This window comes from Notamacropus eugenii, chromosome 6 (assembly GCF_028372415.1).
Source record: "Notamacropus eugenii isolate mMacEug1 chromosome 6, mMacEug1.pri_v2, whole genome shotgun sequence".
NCBI lineage: Eukaryota > Metazoa > Chordata > Mammalia > Diprotodontia > Macropodidae > Notamacropus > Notamacropus eugenii.
The window spans coordinates 115,422,504-115,443,948 of NC_092877.1; the positions used below are offsets into that span (position 1 = coordinate 115,422,504).

A 21,445-nucleotide genomic window follows, 5' to 3' on the forward strand; every position below is an offset into this window, starting at 1 on the left:
TATCTCCTAATTTCATTCTCAAAATTGACTGAGTTTCATGGACATGTGTCTGCAATCATACATTGGTCTGGGAGAGTTGATTAGGAGGAACTCTAAGGATTCACACTGTTTCAAGTAGTAATATTATAAACCCCATATTAAGTGTTTGATTGTGGTCAATTTAATCCTGAAGTTAACATATTTAAAATACTTATCAAATTGGACTAGTAATACAGCTTTTATTAGGCACCATTTCCTATGCATGTGTCTTGGTGAATATCTGGTGAAGCTTTATAAACCTCTTCTAAGAATATTTTTTCAATATTTGAAGGAAATACTAAATTTCAGTTACAGGGAAAAGACATGTCTTCCATATGTGCAGAGTCTACCACTTCCTGTTCCGGCCTCATAGCTAGTCTCCTTAGGTGAGAACACTTCTAATCATGGGTACACTAGTACCCTGAGTATTCCATTTCATACTCATTGTAGCATGTCCCCTAAAGAAAGGTTGATAGGGCCAGGACAGGTATCTTCCATCTGCTCCATTTATATCCATAATATATTTTCCGCCTCTTCCTACCAGTCCAACCTCCCAACTGGTATGTGGAGAATCTCCAGTATAAGGAAGTAAAACATTCTCTTTGACTTCAAGTTTTCCATCTCCTGCTATGCTTATCCTTTGAAGGTTGAGCAGTAGTATTCAATAACTCAGTGGCTATTGGTTGTACCTCATACCAGTTATTGAACTGGCAGATATTAATCTAAAACTCACTCAGTGCCCTCTAATACCTGATTCCTCATTTTTATCCTTTTCAATTCAAATAACCGAAAATTTCATCCTAACTCTGCTCAGTGCTTTTACTAAGTCCTCTAGAATGTATATTTCATAGGCAGCATACTTTCTCTCATCTTAAATTATTCTTCTCCCATTCCTTCCATCTACTAAAACATGATCTTGCAATCATAGCCCACTTTCCCTGGCCACTCTTTCACCCATTGATTTATTCCTTAATGTGGGGAACTTGGAAACTCCATGCTCCCCATTGACAATTCTAGGTTCTCCCCTTTCTTTTTTTAATCAGTTACGTCTCTTTCAGGAGTGATGAACCTGCAGCTTTGAGTTCACATGTTGCACTCTAGGTACTCAAGTGAGGGTCTTTGATTAAATTCAAACTTCACAGAAAAATCCTTTTATTAAGGGGATTTGGGGGAGCAATTCTATGAAATTTGGATCTAATCAAAGGGACATATTTGAGGACCTAGAGGGCCACATGTGGCCTCAAGACCACAGGTTCCCCACCCCTACTCTGTTTCTTTGAGGTTTATGCTATTCATATCTACCACCCAACTAAAATCCTGGTAGTGGTTGCCTGCAAACACCCAGATTACTCCCTTTCTCAATAAATTTAATACCTAGCTTACATATTTTCTCTCCTGCCCAACTCCTTCCCTCATAGTAAGAGACTTCAACATATTGATTCTCCCTCAAATACCCTAAGCATTAATTTCCTCAATCTACTCTCCCCTCATGAGCTTCTTTTTCACCCCACCTCAGCTACACAGAAAGATGGTTATACTCTCCATCTTGCAATTATCCACAAATGTCTTACTTCCATATTCAAAAATTCTGAAATTCCCATAACTGACTATAATCTATTAGTCTTTTATATCTCCCTCTGCCTTCCACTATGTAACCCTACTTTCCAACATGATTGTGAATTCTAGTCCAGTGACCCCTCAATTCTCTCCCAGGCTACCTCTCTTGCATTTTCTACTTTCCTCTCTTCTCCCCATTGACTCCTCGGTGAACCAGTTCAACCCTACAATATGTCTATCTCTTAAATGTCTTACTCCCTTATCATATTGTCAATTGAGCCCTGCGAAGTCTCAGCTTTGGATCATTCCCACCACTCATTGCCTTCCTACCCATACTTGTCTTGCTGAATGAAGGTAGAGAAAATCACACAACTGTTCTGATTAGATCCACCACAAATTTATAATACATAACCTCAAATAGGCCCTCACTGTGACTATGAGATCCTATTATATTTCCCTTATCAACTTACTCTCCCACCCTCCTCAGAAGCCTTTCCAAACCTTTTTATCCTGACTCAAAGGTCTTATGGCCCCTGTGATGACAATCAAAATAGGATACTTTGCTGCTTTTGTTTTAGTATAATCAAGTGTCTCTGATTGAATCTTGCCTTTATAAATGAAGGATCTCTACTAGAAGTAAGCAAGAGTTTCTTTAACTGGAAACAGTGCATGTTTTTGTATTATTCATTATTTTAATGTGATTAAAGATCTTTTCCACCCAATGATTGGCCTGCTTGTTGTGGGAAGCTTGATTAGGGCAGTTGTTTTGTAGGAGGGTCCAATGTACTTTTTGGTTTTTCTGTTGAGGCACTGGGTAAACCAGTTGTGATGCCCTGTGGCTGTAAAAAAAAAATAGTATAAATACTCTGAGTTGAGGTTTTACTTTGGGGGCTTAGTTTTTGGTTTTGTTTTTTTTTGTTTGTTTGTTTGTTTTGTTTTGTTTTGTTTTGCTTTGTTTTTGCTAAAAGGCACCATAGACAAGGAAGCAATATAATTACTGAACATGTATGCTCCAAGTGGTATAGCATCCAAATTCTTAGAGGAGAGGTTGGGAGAGTTGCAGGAAGAAATAGACAGCAAAACTATACTAGTGGGGGACCTCAACCTCCTGTTCTCTGAACTTGATAGATCTAACCTTAAAATAAACAAGAAAGAAGTTAAGGAAGTGAATAAAACTCTGAATAAGGTAGATATGATAGATCTCTGGAGAAAACTGAATGAGGATAGAAAGGAATATACATTTTTCTTAGCAGTACATGGTACATATACAAAAACTGACCATGCTCTAGGGCATAAAACCTCACAATCCAGGGCAGAAAGGCAGAGATGCATCCTTCTCATCATAATGCAATAAAAATTATATGTAATAAAAGACCATGGAAAGATAAACCAAAACTTAATTGTAAACTAAATAGTCTAATCCTAAAGAAAGGGTGGATTAAACAGCAAATTATAGAAACAATCAACAGCTTCATTCAAGAGAATGACAATAATGAGACAACTTACCAAATCTTATGAGATACTGCAAAAGCAGTTGTTGGGAAAGTTTTATATCTTTGAATGCCTACAAGAATAAAATGGGGCTTACTTTTTGGGAAGAAGGTTTGAGTGCATACATATATATGTAACTGCAGTGACTCTGAGAAGCCACTAAGGAGTTCCCTTGGCTTTGAAAACCCAGATTTCAGTGTTTCTCTCTCTGCTAACTATGGTAAGACATATGGAGTCCAATTGTCTATTGAATTCAGAGGAAGCCATGCAGGTTGATCTTTTGATTTCTCTGTATTTTCTTTGAAGTTCAGGGTGCTGTCTCCCCAGAGCTAACTGTATCATATATGTACTTGATTAAAGGAATGATACATGTGTTTGATTAAAGTCATTGCTAACCCCTCAAAAGTTGCCTTTATTTTTATGAATGTAGATCTAAGAACCTGTGATAGAAGTCTCCCTATGTATATTGTGGTGCATACTGCTACAGCTCCCCATTCCCTACTTTCTCACCTGATAACTTTGCCTCATATTTTACCAGGAAAAAATGATTCCATGAATTCTCTTATCCCTGCTTTCTGATTTCCTATCACTCAAGTTCTTTCCCATTTTCTCCTGCTTCACCCCTGCTTCACAAAATGAAATAGCCTTACTCATTATCAAGGGTAACCCCTCTACTTGTTCAAGTGATCCCATTCCATCTTATTTCCTCCAACATACTACCTTCTATGATCCCCACTCTTTTATTTATTTGCAATTTCTCCTCTTCTGGCTCATATTCTACTGTCTGTGAACATTCTCATATCTATCCTATTCTGAAAAAGGAAACTGAACCAAACAAGGTTAAGTGAGTTGCCTGGTGTCAAACAGCTAGTAAATGTCTGAGAATGGATTTGAAATCAAGTCCTCCTGACGTCAGAATCAGCACTCTATCCACTTCACCACTTAACTACCCAAGTAAAACATTAACACTTTACAAATACTTAAGCCTATAAGAAGAATGCTTTTTAACAAGAGAATAGTGTTGAAATTAGAAAATACTATTTTCATTGATCCAAGGAGTGCTAGGTGGCACAGTGGATAGACTGTCAAGTAAGGAGAACATGAATCCAAATCCAGCTTCAGACATTTACTAGCTGTGTGAGACTTAGTAACTCATTTAACCCTGTATGTCTTAGTTTCCTCATCTGTGAAATGAGCTGGAGAAAGAAATGGCAAATCACTCCAGCATTTTTGCCAAGGTAACCCTATTTAAGGTCACCAAGAGTTAGATATTATAAAGGAACAACAACAAAGAAGGATTATACTATTAAGTAACTATATAGTGTTGAATTAAAAGTAAAAAAGAGATAGGAATAAGAAGTCATTAAAATGCAAATTTGTAATTGGTAATTTTTTTTAAATATAAAAATAAAATTCATGAGAAAAAGCTAATTTAAAAATAAGCAATTATTAAGAGTCTTCCATGTACAAGACTCTTTGATATTTGCTAGGACACAAAAATTCAACGCTATTAAATAAGTATTTATTTCCTACATACTTTTTGCAAGGCAATGGGGATAGAAGACAAAGCAAAACAAAATAGCTCATTCCCTCAAGCGACTTACGTCCTACTAAGGGTACACTATTAAATATATAAGATAATATGATAGTATGAAATGAAACCTACAGGGATGAAAACAGAACTTATAACTGAATAGACCTGTGGTAGCTAAGGATTCTAGCAGCTGTTGGTGAAAAATGAGTACATTACTGTCAGAGAACAGCCTGTACAAGGGCTCCCCTTGGTGGAGGATGAAGGAATGAGTATGGAGAATGAACATACGCCAGCGGCATTGTGATTGGGAGTAATGTGAACTAAGCACATCTGGAAATATAGGGTAGAACCTGACTGTAAAAGCTATCAATGTATTTTGAGGACCTTGTATGCTATCCCAGAAGTAATAAGGAGCCATTTCAATTTCTTGAAGGGGGAAGTTAGTCCTGTGCTTTCAGAGGATTATTTTGGCAACTAGATGATGCATTAAAGATAGAAGACTTGGAAGCAAGTAGACAAGTTAGCAATCTATTGCAATACATCAGGCAAGTGATCACGGGACCCTGAACAAGAATACTAACTGGTGAGTGGAGAAAGTTGAATGGATATGAGAGAGATTTTATAGACTTAGAATTCATGAAACTTGGCAATTAATTGGAGATGGGCATGAGGGAAAATAAAAAGTCAAGGATGAGTCTGACTTTGCACTCTTCAATTACTGAAAGGATAATTGTCTCTGTAAAAGAAATAGGGAAATCTGAAACAATGATGTTTTGAGATGGGACAGATAAAGCATTTTATTTTTGATATGTTGTACTTGAGATGTCTGTGAATTACACAGAAAATGACTTTTTAAAAAAATAGTTGTTGCTTTATGACTGGAGTTCAGGAGAGACCTTAAGATCATTTTGGAAAAGATGGCACAGAGTAAGCACTTAATATATATTTGCAGATTAATAGATATTTTAAAGTTATCTGTTTAGAGGCATTGAGCCCAAGGAAACTGAAGACTTCATCAAAAAATATACAGAGAGGAAAAAGGATGTAAAAAAACTGAGCCTTTAAGATTACTTATGATTAGAAGGAGGGACATAGGTGATGATGCAGTAAAAGAGACAGAAAAGGATAATCCGGACATGTAGGAGAAGAACAAGAAAAGAACGGAGTACTAAAAGATAATGGAGGAGAATATTAATGGATCAATACACATTTATTAATTTTCCATGATGTGAGAGAAATCCTCCTGTGAGCTAGGGATACAGCTGTACTTTAAGAAACAGTCTCTACTCACAAGGAGCTTACAATCTAAGGAACAGCAAGGAGAGGTCAACAAGGAAGAAAAATAATAATGTTTGCTTTCAAAGATGTTTAGAATAATAGTAGATAAGATAAGTAGAAGGATGATAAAAGGAAGATTATGTTAAGGCAAAACAGCCCCTGAGGCAATATCTTGTAAGAAATATAATATGGAAGAATCATTTTAATTTTAGCTAAGGGAGGAGTGGATGATAGGGACAATATGAAAGAATGTGGCCCTTAAGTTGTTACTTGAAGGAAAAGAAAAAAATTGAAATGGTAACTATGGAGAGCAGATGTGAAGACAGAATATCATAGCCCAAAATAACTTTAGATGTTATAATTGGATTTTAAGATGAGAGAGAGTAAAGCCTATTGAGTAGTCATTTCATCAACTTTTTTTGGTAAGCTTTAACTGCCTATAAATGGCTTATATGATTTTGCAGTATACTCAGTTTGTATCTGCATATAATGAAGAAAGACAAAGTACCTCTTTAAACCCCGCTTTAACAAAATTATACTCACCAAGCACAGCACAAGCAAATCCCCTATACTCAAGGAATTGAAATGTGTAATATATACACATACCTATATAGAAGGACAGCTAGATAGGTAGGTAGGTAGTATAGGTAAGTAAATATGTGCACATATACATGTACACAGATGAAAATATATACATGTATATCTAGTTATATATAAAATATATCAAATATATAGAGAGAAAGTATAAAGAAATTGAGGGTGAAAAGCACTAGCTACTAGAGGGAAAGAGGGATCAGGAAAGTGACACCTGAGCATTACTTTGAAATATGATTGTTTTTTATCCTTTGTTTTCAAGGGCCAATAACATTACAAGTTGATGTCTTGACTTCTATGTAAATTGTATTTATGTGAAGCAGAGTTGCACAAAATAATCAGCTTCCCTCTCTCTAACCAGTCATCAAAGTCAAAGACAAATCAAGAGGACTAATGGTGGCCTGGGATGCAGAGGATGACCTTGATATCTATAGTGTCTGACCAAGCTCTAAACCCTCCACAGGTCCTGCTTCAGCCACCTTCATAACCCTTGGAACAAATTGTTCTCATACACTCATTCCACTGCAGAAAATCTTTACATACTTTGGGTAGGCACTCTCCTAAATCTCTTATTTGTGATATGTTGGTTACCTTCCATCTGGTTTAGTTGATCTGCAATGACAATTAATGGGAATGTGGCAGTGACACATGTTATAGCTTCTTAGAGATCCAAGTGAAAGTTCAGTGGGTGGACACCAAGGGTGGGAAGTTGTGAAAAGGGCTTAACAAGCCCTCATATCGTAGGTACTAATTCTCCTTGTACACTCATACAATCCTAAAGGAAGACAAAGGTCCTATGAGAAACAAAAGCACACAGGCATAGATGACTGCCCACAACACTCTTTTTTTTCCCTCAGAATGTCTGATCAGCATCATCAACTTCAATAAATATGTAAATACTATCTGATTTCAGATTAGAAATAAAGCTTAGATATGACCATTATTCCTTTGATTTGATTATTGTCTTGATTAGAGTAATTAAGAATCAACAAAATGTGGAGATAAATAAAATATAGAGTAGAGCTCAATAGCTGTATATGGTATTGTCCTTCAATAATAAAGCCTTCACATTTACATAACTGAGTGAATTTACCAGAAATTTTCATGTGAAATTGAGACCTAGAGCCCTGCTTTGGACTATATTTCACCTGTTTTGTTTTCCTTTCAGCTTTTGTTGTAATCAATCTCTCTAATATCTTCCTTTCAACTGTTACTACTCACTATTATGTCATATCACACTTTTCTGATCATGACTCATGGACAAGGAGTCCCTTGCTATCTTAGTTGCTTTGCTAATTTTTTGTCCTTGTAAGTTCATAATCTTTAGATGTATTATTTTTGATGGAGGTGACTTGATTAATAGACAAAGGACAGAACTAACGAGACCCTAGTTTGTTATGCCAGTAATGGATATCAGAATTAAATATATATTGCTATAGTAAAGATTTTATCCTTTTAACACCCATAGAATTAAGGGGCAGTCATATGTTTTTTTCTTCAGGGGTGAAAGAGTTGTAGATAGTTAGATGAAATGTGTTTAAACTTAATGCTTAATTAGTTCAGTATTTGCTTTGATTTGTTCTTATAATCTTGAAGTTTTTTTCTTCTTTTCTTTTTGTATTCTCTGAATGGAAAGGATGTAATTCATATTCTAAAACTCAGTTTAACAATTTCTGTAGAGCTCTATAAATGTGTGGTCTCAGAGAAGAATCATTCCTCCTTCCATGATTTTGATATCTCTATTACGATTCTGTTGCAGCCTTTCTCAATAAATCACAATATATCTTTTAAAGCTTCATTTTGTACATAGTAATCTCTTCGCAGTGGAAAGATATCTCAGTGGAAAGATTATCTCCTATAAGTTATTAGTGGATATGATTATCTCACTGTCAAAGTTAGTTGATTTAGTTTAGTTTAGTTCAAAGTTTAGTTCAAGAAAAACAAAGATGATGGTGATTGGCAGAGATAGTACCCAAAAAAACTTGTGGAAAAGCAAGATTTGTTCACTATTTTGAGAAGACTAATACCTTATGATCAGATGTCATATCTAAGACATTTACTTACATGTTACAAAAGCAATTGTTAAAAGAAGCTCCAAATTCTTAAATAATTGTACTGTATATTCATCATTTTCACTAATATAATGGCTTTACCTTTGGGAAATTGCAAAATTCTTCTATTGACTTCAAGTTTCTCCAGGAATGGTAGCCCCATTTAAAAAGAAATTCACAATAATGATTTTGCTTCTCTGAACACTATGAAATATTAGTTTATGCAGAATAAAAATGGAGGATCTCTCAAAAATCTTTGAAGTTCATATGAATATGTTGCAACACATCACATATGTTCATTATAATTTCTTTCTCTTCTTTTATTTTTCTTCCCCTCCCTTCATCTCTCCTCTCCTGCCTCTCTTCTTTCATTCTTACCTCCACTCGTCCTTTCCTTATTTCCTTCCTTCTATTCTTCTTTTTTTTTCTTTCTAATATATTTTCATTTTTTCCATAATTTCATGCGAAGAGAATTTTAGCGTTCATTTTTATGCTAATAAGTGAACATTTATTAAGTGCCTTCAATATACTGGGCACTGTATAAAGGGCTAGAAATATAAAAGGCAAAAATAACCTTGCTCTGAAGAAGCTCACAATCTAATGGGGAAAGACAACATACAAAGAGTTATGTATATATACGCTCTCTCCAAATTATATATTTATATAAATGCATACACATACATATATTTATAAAATTCAAGATGCCCTCCAAGGGAAGGTATTAACAACGAAGAAGATTTAGAAAGATTTCTTGTGAAAGGCAGGATTTTAGCTGAGGCTATTTAAAAATTATTTTATTTGTTTTCAATGTTCAGCAATCATTCCATAAATCTTAGATTTTTTCACCTCCCTCCCCATTCAATCTCAGAGATGATGTACAATTTTATACAGGGTCTACATATACATTCCTATTAAACACATTTTCACCTTAGTCCTGTTGCATAGAAGAATTAAAATGAAAAGGATAAATCACAAAAAAGAACATAATACAAAATAAAAAGGTCTGTTTCACTCTGAGATCAAATTCCATAACTCTTTCTCTGGATGAAGAAAGCATTTTCCCTCAAGAGGCCATTGGAAATTTTTAAAGTCCTTGCATTGCAATGAAGTACCAAGTCTACCAAAAAAATTCCTCACACACTGTGGTTGTTGCTGTCTAGAAAATGCTTCTGGTTCTGCTCCTTTCACTTAATATCACTTCATATAAGTCTTTCCAGGCATCTATGAAATTTTCTTTTTTATCATGTCTTATAGCAAAATAATATTCCATTATATAGGTTCTACATATACATTCCTATTAAACACATAGATTCATATAGCACAATATATTCATATAGCACAATTTATTTTGCATATACCATTCCTCAAACAGTGAGCAAACCCTTGATTTCCAATTTGTGGCCACCACAAAGAGAGCTGTCATAAATATATTTGTTCAAATGGGACTCTTTCCCATTTTTACGATCTCTTGGGGATACAGTCCTTGAAGAAGTATTACTTGGTCAAAGGGTATGAACATTTTTGCATCCCTTTGTGGATAGTTCCAAATTGCTCTCCAGAATGGATGGGTCAACAATGAATTAGTGTTCCAACACTCCCACATCTTCTCCAACATTTATAATCCTCCTGTTTTATCATGTTAATCAATCTCTTAAGTGTGATATAGTACTGCAGAGATGTTTTCATTTGCATCTCTCTGATCAAGAGTGATTTAGAGCATTTGATCATGTGACTGTAGATAGATTTAATTTTTTCCTCTGAAAACTGCCTGTTCATATCCTTTGATCATTTATAAATTGGGGAAATGACTTGTAGTCTTGTACATTTGACTCAGTTCTCTATATATTTTGGAAATGAGGCCATTATTACAGACACTAGTTACAAAAATTCTTTCCCCAGTATTCTGCTCCCGTTGTAATCTTGGTTGCATTTGGTTTGTTTGTGCAGAAAACCTTTCAATGTAAAGTAATCAAAATGATTCATTTTGCACTTTATAATGTTTTCTATCTCTTGATTGTCAAAAATTTCTCCATTCTCCATAAATCTGATAAATGCCTTATTCCTTGCTCCTCTAATTTGCTTATAGTATCAATCTTTATATCTAGATCATGTATGCATTTGGAATTTATTCTTGTGTATCGTGTCAGGAATTGGTGTGTGCCCAGTTTCTGCCACACAGTTACTCATTTTTTTTCCAGGAAGTTTTGTCTAACAGTGAATTCTTATCCCAGAAGCTGAGGTCCTTGAGTTTATCAAACAGTAGACTGCTATATTCACTGACCACCATGTCTTGGGTACCTAACATATTCCACTGCTCTACCCTTATGTTTCTTAGCTAGTACCAAATGGTTTTGATGATTGCTACTTTATAATACAATTTGAGATCTGATAGGGCGAGGCCACCTTCTCTAGCATTTTTTCTCCTTAGCTCCTGTGATATTCTGAACATTTTGTTCTTTCAGATTAATTTTGATGTAATTTTTCAGGTTCTAGAAAATAATTATCTGATAGTTTGATTGGTGTGGCACTGAATAAGTAAATTAACTTAGGTAGAATTATCATTTTTATTACATTGGCTCATCCCACCTCCCACCCACAAGCAACTGATGTTTATCCGCTTAGATCTGACTTTATTTGTGTAAAAAGTGTTTTGTAATTGTGCTCACATAGTCCCTCGTTTTGTTTTGGCAGGTGAACTCCCAACTATTTTATAGTGTCTACCCTAGCTTTAAATGTGATTTCTCTTTCTATCTGTTGCTGATGGGCTTTGTTAATAATATACAGAAATGCAAAAGATTTACGTGGGTTTATTTTGTAACCTGCAAATTTGACAAAGTTGTTTAGTTGTTTATTATTTGAAATAGTTTTTTATTTCATTCTCTGGGATTCTCTAAATATATCATCATATCATCTGCAAAGAGTGATAACTTAGCTTCTTCTTTGCCTATTCTAATTCCTTCAATTTCTTTTTCTTCTCTTTTTCCTACAGTTAACATATTGAATAATAATGGTGATAATGGAAATCCTTGTTTAACCTCTGATCTTATCAGAATACATCTAGCTTATTCCCGTTGCATATAATGCTTGGTGAAGGTTTTTAGGAAGATACTGCTTATTATTTTATGGAAAGTTCCATTTATTTCTATGCTGTCCAGTGTTTTCAATAGGAATGTGTGTTGTATTTTGTCAAAACATTTTTCTGCATCTATTGAGATAATCGTGATTTCTGTTAGTTTTGTTGTTGTTATGATCATTAATGCTAATAATTTTCCTGATATTGAACCAGCCCTGCATTCCTGGTATAAATCCTACCTGATTATAATGCATTCTTCTAGTGATTATTTGCTGTATTATTTTTTGCTGAACTCTTATTTAACATTTTTGCACCTATATTCATTAGAGAAATTTGTCTATAATTTTCTTTCTCTGTTTTGGTTCTTCCTGGTTTAAGTATCAAAACCATATTTGTATCATAGTAACATTTTAGGTGGACTCTTTCTTCCCTGATTTTGTCATATAGTCTATAAAGTACTGGAATTAACTGTTCCTTAAGTGATTGATAGAATTCACTTGTAAATCCACCTGGCCCTGGAGATATTTTCCTAGACAGTTCATTGATGGTTTATTCAATTTCTTTTTCTGAAATGGAGTTATTTGGGTATTCAACTTCCTCTTTTGTTAATCTGAGCAATTTATAGATTTTTTAAAATAAACATCTATCTTATTTAGATTGTCGAATTTATGGACATATAATTGGGCACAGTAATTTCTATTTTTTTTTTTTAATTTTGTCCTCATTGGTTGTGAGTTCATGCTTTTCATTTTTGATATTAGTACCTTGGTTTTGTACTTTCTTTTTCTTAATCCAATTGACCGAAAATTTAAGAATTTTATTGTCTTGTCTTTTTCATAAACTGAACCATTAGTTTTATTTTATTAGTTCAATAGTTTTCTTAATTTCAGTTTTATTGATCTCTCCTTTGGTTTTCAGTATTTCTGATTTTGTATTTACTTGGGGATTTTCAATTTGTTCTTTTTCTAGCTTTTTCAGCTGCATGCCCAGTTCACTGATTTCCTCTTCCTCTACTTTATTCATGTAGGCATTCAAAGATATAAAACTTCCCCTAAGAACTGTTTCTGTTGTATCTCATAAGGTTTGATAGGTTGTCTCATTAGTGTCATTCTCTTTCATGAAGTTGTTGATTGTTTCTATGAATTGTCATTTAACCTACTCATTCTTTAGGATTAGATGATGTAGTCTTCAATTAATTTTTCATCTGTCTTTCCAAGGCCTTTTATTACATATAATTTTTATCGCATTATGTTCTGAGAAGGATGCATTCACTATCCCTTTCTTTCTTTACTGGATTGTGAGGTTTTTATGTCCTAGTACATGGTCAAGTTTTGTATATGTGCATTGTACCACTGAAAACAAGGTATATTCCTTTCTATTCTCATTCACTTTTCTCCAGAAGTCAATCATATCTGCCTTTTTTCAGAGTTTTGTCTACCTGGTTAGCTTCTTTCTTGCTTATTTTGAGGATAGATTTATCAGGTTCAGAGAAGGGCTGGTTGAGATCCCTCACTAGCATAATTTTGCTATCTATCTCTTCCTCTAACTAATAGGTCCTGTGTCATCCTGACTGTAGCTTTTAGCAGGTCCTGTGTGATCCTATCTGTAGCACCTTGATATTGGAATGGTTTCTTCCTGCCTGCCTGTGGCATTTTCTGTTTCACTTGATAGTTCTGGAATTTGGAAATGATATTCTTGATGTTTTTAGTTTGGAATCCCTTTTGGGAGGGGAACAATAAATTCTTTCGATGACCATTTTGCCCTCTGGATCTAGGGCTTCTGGGCAATTTCCATTGATAATTTCTTGGAAGATATTGTCCAGGCTCTCTTTTCATCATGGCTTTCTGGTAGACCAATAATCCTTAGATTTTTTTTCTCCCTGGATCTACTTTCTCAGTCAGTTGCTTTTGCCAATTAGATATTTTACATTTTTTTTCTATCTTTCATTCTTTAGATTCTGTTTGACTGATTCTTGATGTCTCATAGAGTCATTATCTTCTACTTTCCCAATTCTAATTTTTATCAAATTGTTTTCTTCAGTTAACTTTTGCATTTCCTTTTCCATTTGCCCAGTTATTCCTTTTAAGGAACATTTTCTACAGTTAATTTTTGTGCTTCTTTTTTCATTTTCCAGTTTTCCCAGTTGGGTTTTGTGCTTCCTTTTCCATTTTTCCAATTTTTCTTTTTAAGGTGTTGTTCTCTTCAGTGAATCATTTTTTTTCTCATATTTTTAATATCATTGACCAGTTTTTCCTCTATTTCTCTAATTTGGCTTTTAAAATCCTTCTTCAGCTCTTCCAAGAGTGCTCTTTGTGCTTCTGACCAGTTCATATTCCTTTCTGATGTTTCACATGGGAATACAGTCTCAATGCTGACCTCTTTGATATTCCTGTTTTTGTCCTTGTCCACATAGAATGATTCTATGTTCTTTTCTGCTTTGCTTCTTACTCATGATGATGGTGATGATCATCCTTTTCCTCTTTTTAAAGTAGATTTCTGCTTCTATTGCTCAAGGGCCTTTGTCCCACCATTCTTGTGCATTGAACTTGAGGGTTTGTGTATTGCGGCCTTTGGTTTTTCCAGCTACCTTACCTGGTGCCGAGCTGGGTGGTGAGAGAAAGTTGAGGCCAGGTGAAAACTTTCTGGATTTCCCCAGAACTTGTCCCGGAGATAGCTGTGTTAAGTGTGGGGTAGGAGTGGTCTGGCTATGACAGGTCTTCTCTGCTGAGATAGAGCATAGACAAGCTCAGTGGTTGGTGATACCTCTGCCCTAGTGTCTTCCCTATTTCCCTGGGGTGCTGAGACATGCCTGGGGTCCTGGTGTTGGCAATTGTGGGATTCACCCTCCTTGGGGCTCAGGATCTCCTCCTGGTTTCCTGAGGTGGGGCTGTCTAGGGCAGCTCCAGTCTTGAACTGGTCCCTTTCAGTCATAGCAAGAAGGACCCCACTTTGCTATTTTCCTAGCCTCACATGCTAAGAGACTGTTTGCCCCTTCTACTGAACCCACTGTTCCAGGATTTTCCCGGGGAATTATATTATGGGTCTTTCACAGTCAACAAGGGGAGGGGAAGAGAGCATTTACCAATCACACCACCATCTTGGCTCACAGAAGTACAAGTAGGTGACTTATAGATATTTAATCTGCAGGCTGATAGTCTCAGGAGTGGCAACTGCAGATATCTGGGGTTGCATGGCTCTCACTTGCTTGGTTCCACTGGACTCCTTTCCTAAGCTGATAATCCTAAGATTCTGCAGGATGACCACTGCCTCAGACCACCTGGGGCTTACTATTGGGCTCTACCTCAGTGAGGACTTGCTTGTTCAGCCCTTGTGCTGTGTGCTGTGTGCTTCTCAAACCCCACAGAACAGATCCTTCCCTTTGAACTTCTAGTCTGTCCTGGGCTGTGAATCTGCCACAGTCTGTCTGCTATTGAATTCTGCCCTTCCAAAATTCTGTCAGATTCTCTTTTTAGAGGTATCTGAGGGAGTTTGTCTTAGATCTTAAGTGAGTAGTTGCTCTCACTCCATCATCTTGACTCTGCCCCCTCTGTCATCTTTATAATATTAATTTAGACACTCATGAGCAACTGGTGTTTTTCCAATTACTTAGATCTAATTTTATTTGTATTACAAGTCTTTTGTAATTGTGTTCATATAGTCTCTCAGTTTGCTTTGGCAGGTGGACTCTCATTATTTTATAATATTTACCATAAGTTTAAATGTGATTTCTCTTTCTGTCTCTTGCTCTAAGGCTTTGTTAGTAATACATAGAAATGCAGATGATTTATGTGGTTTTATATTGTATCCTGCAACTTTGTTTAAGTTATTTATCATTTCAAATTTTTTTTACTTAATTCTCCAGATTTCTCTAAGTATATCATCATCTCATCTGAAATGAGTGGTAACGTAGTTTATTTTTTGTCTATTCTTATTCCTTCAACTTCTTTGACTTCTCTTATTGCTAAACATAACATTTCTAGCACTATATTGAATAACAGTGGTGATAAATGATCTCTTTGTTTTACCCCGTCTTATTGGAAATTCATCTAGTTTATCCCCATTACGTATAATTCTTGCTCATGGTTTTAGGTAGATGCTACTAATTATTTTTAGGAAGGCTCATTTATTTCTTTTCTCCCCAGTAATTTCAATAGGAATGGTTGTTGTATATTGGCAGAAGCTTTTTTTTTTTTTTTTGCATCTATTGAGATAATCATATGGCTTCTGTTTTGTTGTTGATATGATTAATAATGCTGATAGTTTTCTTAATATTGAACCAGTCCTGCATTCCTGGCATAAATCCTACCTTATCAAAGCATATTATTCTTGTGATAAGTTGCTGTAATGTTTTTGCTACTATGTTGTTTAAAATTTTTGTATCTATATTCATTAGGAAAATTGGTCTATAATTCCCTGTCTCTGTTTTGACCATTTACAATTCAAGTATCAGCAACATATTTATATCATGAAAAGAATTTGATAGGACCCCTGGCTCGCCAATTTTTCCAATTAGTCTTATATTATTGGAAATAATTGTTCTTTAAATATTTAACAGAATTTGCTTGTAAATACATCTGGACCAGGAGATTTCTTTCAGTTCATTGATAGGTTCTTCAATTTTTTTTCTGAGATGGGGTTATTTAAGCATTTTACTTCCTTTTCCATTAATCTGGGTAATTTATATTTTTGTAACTATTCATCCATTTCACTAAGATTGTCAAATTTATGAGTATACAGTTGGGCAAATTAATTTCTAATTATTGTTTTAATTTCCTCTTCAGTGGAGGTGAATTCAACATTTCCATTTTTAATACTGGTAGTTTGATTTTCTTCTTTCTCTTTTTTAAAATCAGATTGACCAAAAGTTTATCAATTATATTTTTTAATAAAACCAGCTTAAAAATCACTCTATTAGTTCAATAATTTCTTTATTTCAATTTTATTGATCTCTTCTTTGGTTTTCAGTTTTTCTAATTAAGCATTAAATTGAGGATTTTCAATTTTTTTTCTTTTTCTAGGTTTTTCACTTTTATGCTGAATTCATTCATCACCTCTGTCTCTATTTTATTCATATATGCATTCAGAGATATAAAACTCCCCCTAAGAACTGCTTTCGCTGCATCTCATAAGTTCTGGTAAGTTGTCTCATTATTGTCATTTGTCTGAATGAAGTTACTGATTACTTCTATGATTTGTTGTTTGACCACTCATTCTTTAGGATTAGATTATTTAGTTTCCAATTAATTTCTGGGTTGATCTTTCCATGGTCCTTTATTACATAAAAATTTTTATTGCGGCATAATCTGAAAAGAATTCATTAATTATTTCTGCCTTTCTGCAATGGATTGTGAAGCTTTTATACCCTAAAACAAGATCTATTTTTGTGTATGTGCCACATCATAATGATAACAAAGTATACTCCTTTCTATCCCCATTCAGTTTTCTCCAGAGGTCTATCATTTCTCCCTTTTCCAGAATTCTATTCACCTCCTCAACTTCTTTCTCATTTATTTAGAAGTTGTATTTGTCAAATTCAGACAAGAGGAGGTTGTGATCTGCCACTAATATAGTTTTGTTGTCTATTTTTTCAGGTAATACCCTTAACTGCTGCTTTAAGAATGTGGACGCTATACCACTATCCTGTATTTGGTAATGGTATTACTTCATTGTCTATGATACCTTTGAGTAGGATATAGTTTCCTTCTTTTTTGAGTAGATCTAATTTTGCTTTTCTGTTGTCTGAGATTAGGATTGCTACTTCTTCTCTTTTATCTCCAGCTGAAGCATAAAGTATCCTGTTCTAGCCTTTTACCTTTACCTATGTGTATCCCCTTGTTTCAAATGTGTTTTTTTGTGAATGACACATTGATGTATTATGGTTTTTAATCCATCCTGCCACTTGCTTCTGTTTTATGGGAGAGTTCTTTCCATTCAGAGTTACAATTACTATTTGTGTCCTTACCTCTGTTCTATCCCCACCCCCAGGTTTTATTTTTCCCTTCTCCATTCTCCTCCTCAAAAGTGTTTCCCTTGAAAATTGTCTCCCTCAATCTTCCCTCCCTAGTATCAGATCCCCACCTTTTTCTTTCCCTTTCCCTTACTACTTCTTCCATCCCTTCTAAACACTCCTTCACTTTCTTTTCCCCTTTTCTCACCCACTTCCTATAGGGCAAGTTAGATTTCTGTGCTTAATTGAGAATGTTTTGCCCTCTTGGAATGAAATATGATGAGAGTAAAGTTCGAACAATGCTTATCTCCATCCTATATGTTTTTGTGACTACTATATGTTTTTGTGGCTCTTCATGTCTTGTAATTTATGCTTTTCTGTCTCCTCCTTTTCTCTTCTCCCTTCACACCTCTAAATTAGTTTTCTGTATTATCACACCAGTGAATTTATTCTCACACTATTTAAATCTACATATGTGCATATATATAAATGTATATATCCCTTTTAAATGTGATAGATATAGAATTCTCAAGATTAATAAGTATCATTATTCCATATAGGGATGCAAACACTTTGTCCATATTTTATTTTTTTTCCCCCATTGACCTTTTTATGCTTCTCTGGAGTCCTGTATTTGAAGATCAAATTTTTCTGTTGAGTTCTTGACTTTTCATCACGAAGATCCCGTATTTCATTGAATGTCCATCTCATTGCCTGAACGATTATGCTCATTTTGGCTGGATAACTTATTCTTTGTGGTAGTCCAAGTTCTTTTGCATCACAGAACATCATATTCCAATCCCTTTAGTTTTCTAATGTAGAATCTACAAGGTCCTGGGTGATCCTGACTGTAGTTCCTTGATATTATATTTGTTACTTTATAGCTTCTTGCATATTTTCTCCTTAACCTGATAATACTGGATGGCAGCAATATTTCTTGGTGCATTCAATTTGGAGTCTCTTTCAGGAGGGGATTGGTGGATTCTTTTGATGATTATTTTGCCCTCTGAATCTAGTGCCCGAGGGCAGTTTTCCTAAATAATTTCTTGGAAAATGCTGTCTATGTGCTTTTTCTTCATTATGACTTTCTGGTAGATCAGTAATTTTTAGATTCTTCTCTCCTGAATCTATTCTCCAGGTCAGTTGTTTTTCCAACGAGACATTTTACATTTTCTTCTATTTTTCCATACTTTAGATTTTGCTTGACTGATTGTTGTTGCCTCATAGAGTTATTAGTTTCTACTTGCCCAATTCTAATTTTAACAAATTTTTCTCTTCAGTTAGCTTTTACATCTCCTTTTTTTAAAAATAGTTATTCTCTCCAGTTAGGTTTTGTATTTTTTTATCCATTTAGCAAATTTTACATTTTAAGGAGCTGAATATACTTTAAAAATCTTGGGTCAATTTTCCTTCTACTTCTTTAATTTGGCTTTTATAATCCTTCTTGAGCTCTTCCAAGTATGCTCTTTGGGCTTGACACCAGTTCATATTTCCTTTTGATGTTTCAGATGTGAGTACACTGTCAATAGTATCCTATTCTGAATTGATATTTTGTTCTTCCCTTTCCCCATGATATGATTCTATGACCTTTGTTTTGTTAATATAATTCTTGCTCATGGTGATTGCCTTTTTCATGGCTTTTAAAGTGAATCTCTGCTTCTGGGGCACAGGGGGCTTTGTCACACATTTCTTGTGTTGAGAGCTAGTGTCCTGCTTGTTGGATTTGTCTTCTGTGGCCTCTGGTTGTTTCAACTAGAAGCTATATAATACTGGTGCTTATCTGGTGCTGAGCTGGCTGGTGTGTATAGTGGCCTCTGATTCTTTCAGCTAGAAGCTATATAATGCTGCAGAATATCTGGTGCTGAACTGGCTGGTGTGTGTCAAGGCTAGAACCAGATGAAGACTGAGTTTTCCCATGGTTACACTTAAGCTCATGGCATGAGGCGTGGGGAATGAGAGGTCTTCCCAGGAAGGTCTCCTCCTCCCCTAGGGCTGCACTAACCTTATCTGTGTGGTGGCTGTTCAGTTCCTCTGGCTGTGCTAAGGCATGCCTGGGGTCCTGGTGTTGGTACTTACTAGCTCCACCTACTATGGACTCAGGATCTCCTACTGGTGTACTCAGTTGGAGCTTGCTGTAACACTTTTGGTCTTGTACTGGTCTCCTTCAGGCACGGCTAGAAGGATCCTTCCCTAAACTCCCAACTATTCCAGGATTTTTCCTGGGGTAATATTCTCTGGGTTTTTCCAGATTAATCAGATGAGAGCACTGACAGTTTACTCTGCCATATTGGCTCCTGGAAGTTCAAGTAGGTGACTTTTAATCTGTGGGCTGACATCCCCACGAGTAGCTGCTGCAGCTACTGTGGGGCCTGAGCTACTCTCTCATCCATTTCTGCTGGACTCCAATTCTGTCCTGAGTGGTTTGGGAATCTGAACTTCCACTGGAGATTCAGCCTACTCAGGTCATTCCTGCTCCCCTATGGTCAGGTCTGTGCTGGTACTTCCTGTACATTCTGCACTTCCCCAGTCCAGTGTAACAAATCTTTCCTGTCAATCTTTTGGGCTGTCCTGGACTAGATATCTTCCACCCTCTCTCTCCTGGTGGATTCTGTCACTCCAAAATTCGTTCAAGTTCACTACTTAGAGGAATCTAAAGGAATTTGTAGATGAGCACAGGTGAGTCCCTACTTTAACTTCATCATCTTGGCTCCAACCCAATAATAAATTTTTAAAAAGTTAAGCCACAATCATTACCTCTTCTAAAAAGAACTCTTCAAGTTTTAGAATAATGATGAATTTCAGGAACAAGAAGAACTTGGGATTAAATCTCACCTTTAGAATTTATTAGCTATATGATGTTTCACAACCTCTGTGAACTTCAGGTTCTTCATACATAAAATGAGCAAGTCAAACCAGAAGACTTCTGTCATCTCCTCTATCCTTACATTCTATGAAACTTACACAAACTACAAATTTTAAGATGGTAAAGCATAATGAAAAGTGAAAATCCAATTTGAACTCATTAAACTTATCACCTAAAAACCTTGATCTCTACAATGATTTGGACTAAATGACTTTGATCACCCATTGAACCAAATTAAGCATTTTCCTCTTTGGCTAGCATACATATTAATTAAGATACTTAAACTTTCTCTCAGCTTTTTTATAGTGTCACCTGGACTCTTCTGACAACACAGAGGTATCAGGATTGAATGGATCATCTGTAAAGTTTCCAGAAAATATCCTGTAGAATCAATTTATCCATCATTCTACAGAGCACTAAGAAAGTAATCTGCAATTTAAGTATGTCATGCAACATAACTCCTCAAAGTACAGCATTTGCTGGGTTTAATGAATGCCTCGAACATTTCTCTAATTGATGTTCTCTTTTTCTCCCTGTCATATGTCTGCTTTGGCCTACCTCACAAATGCAAGGCACCCCTTTACATGAGGTGTTGAATAAAAGTTTGATTTTAACTCTTGATTTTGACCCTAGATTTTAAAATTCATGATGCTTCCTGTGCAAATTACCAAGGAACTCTCCATGTGTTTGAAAAGGCAGACAACTACAGATAAAGGGAGTTCCAAAACCACAGCCATGTTCTTGAACAAATAAGTTTTAAACATAATTTGCTATCTTTGCCTTTGCTAGTAACTGACTTAGGACCCCTTAAAAGTAGAGGAACTGATAAAACCATATAGAAAGGAGATATCTTCTCTTTCTAAGGGAAGAATTCAATGTGATGTTGCCTTCTTATTTTCTGAAAATCGCTATTTTAGTCACAAATTCAGTCATTATTACTATAGATACTGAACTATGGGTATATAAATAAATATATGAATTTTCCCTTGCACATATCAATCAACCTTATTTTATTTACTTTTTTTCTTTTTTTCTCCCT

General features: G+C 35.3%; 1 long non-coding RNA gene across 4 annotated transcripts in view; it reads left to right on the top strand.

The window, feature by feature from the left end:
- The window catches only part of LOC140510572 (uncharacterized), a 75,364-nt gene extending 54,337 nt beyond the window's left edge, over window positions 1-21,027 (top strand). For 2 of the 4 annotated variants that reach the window (XR_011969294.1, XR_011969291.1), the window contains 5 exons: window positions 5,034-5,183; window positions 15,459-15,497; window positions 16,615-16,731; window positions 17,188-17,245; window positions 20,702-21,027. This is a non-coding gene — a long non-coding RNA (uncharacterized lncRNA). The remainder of the gene's footprint in view (window positions 1-5,033; window positions 5,184-15,458; window positions 15,498-16,614; window positions 16,732-17,187; window positions 17,246-20,701) is intronic. The other 2 variants (XR_011969292.1, XR_011969293.1) reach the window with 2 other exon arrangements.
- The last annotated feature ends 418 nt before the right edge of the window (window positions 21,028-21,445 follow it).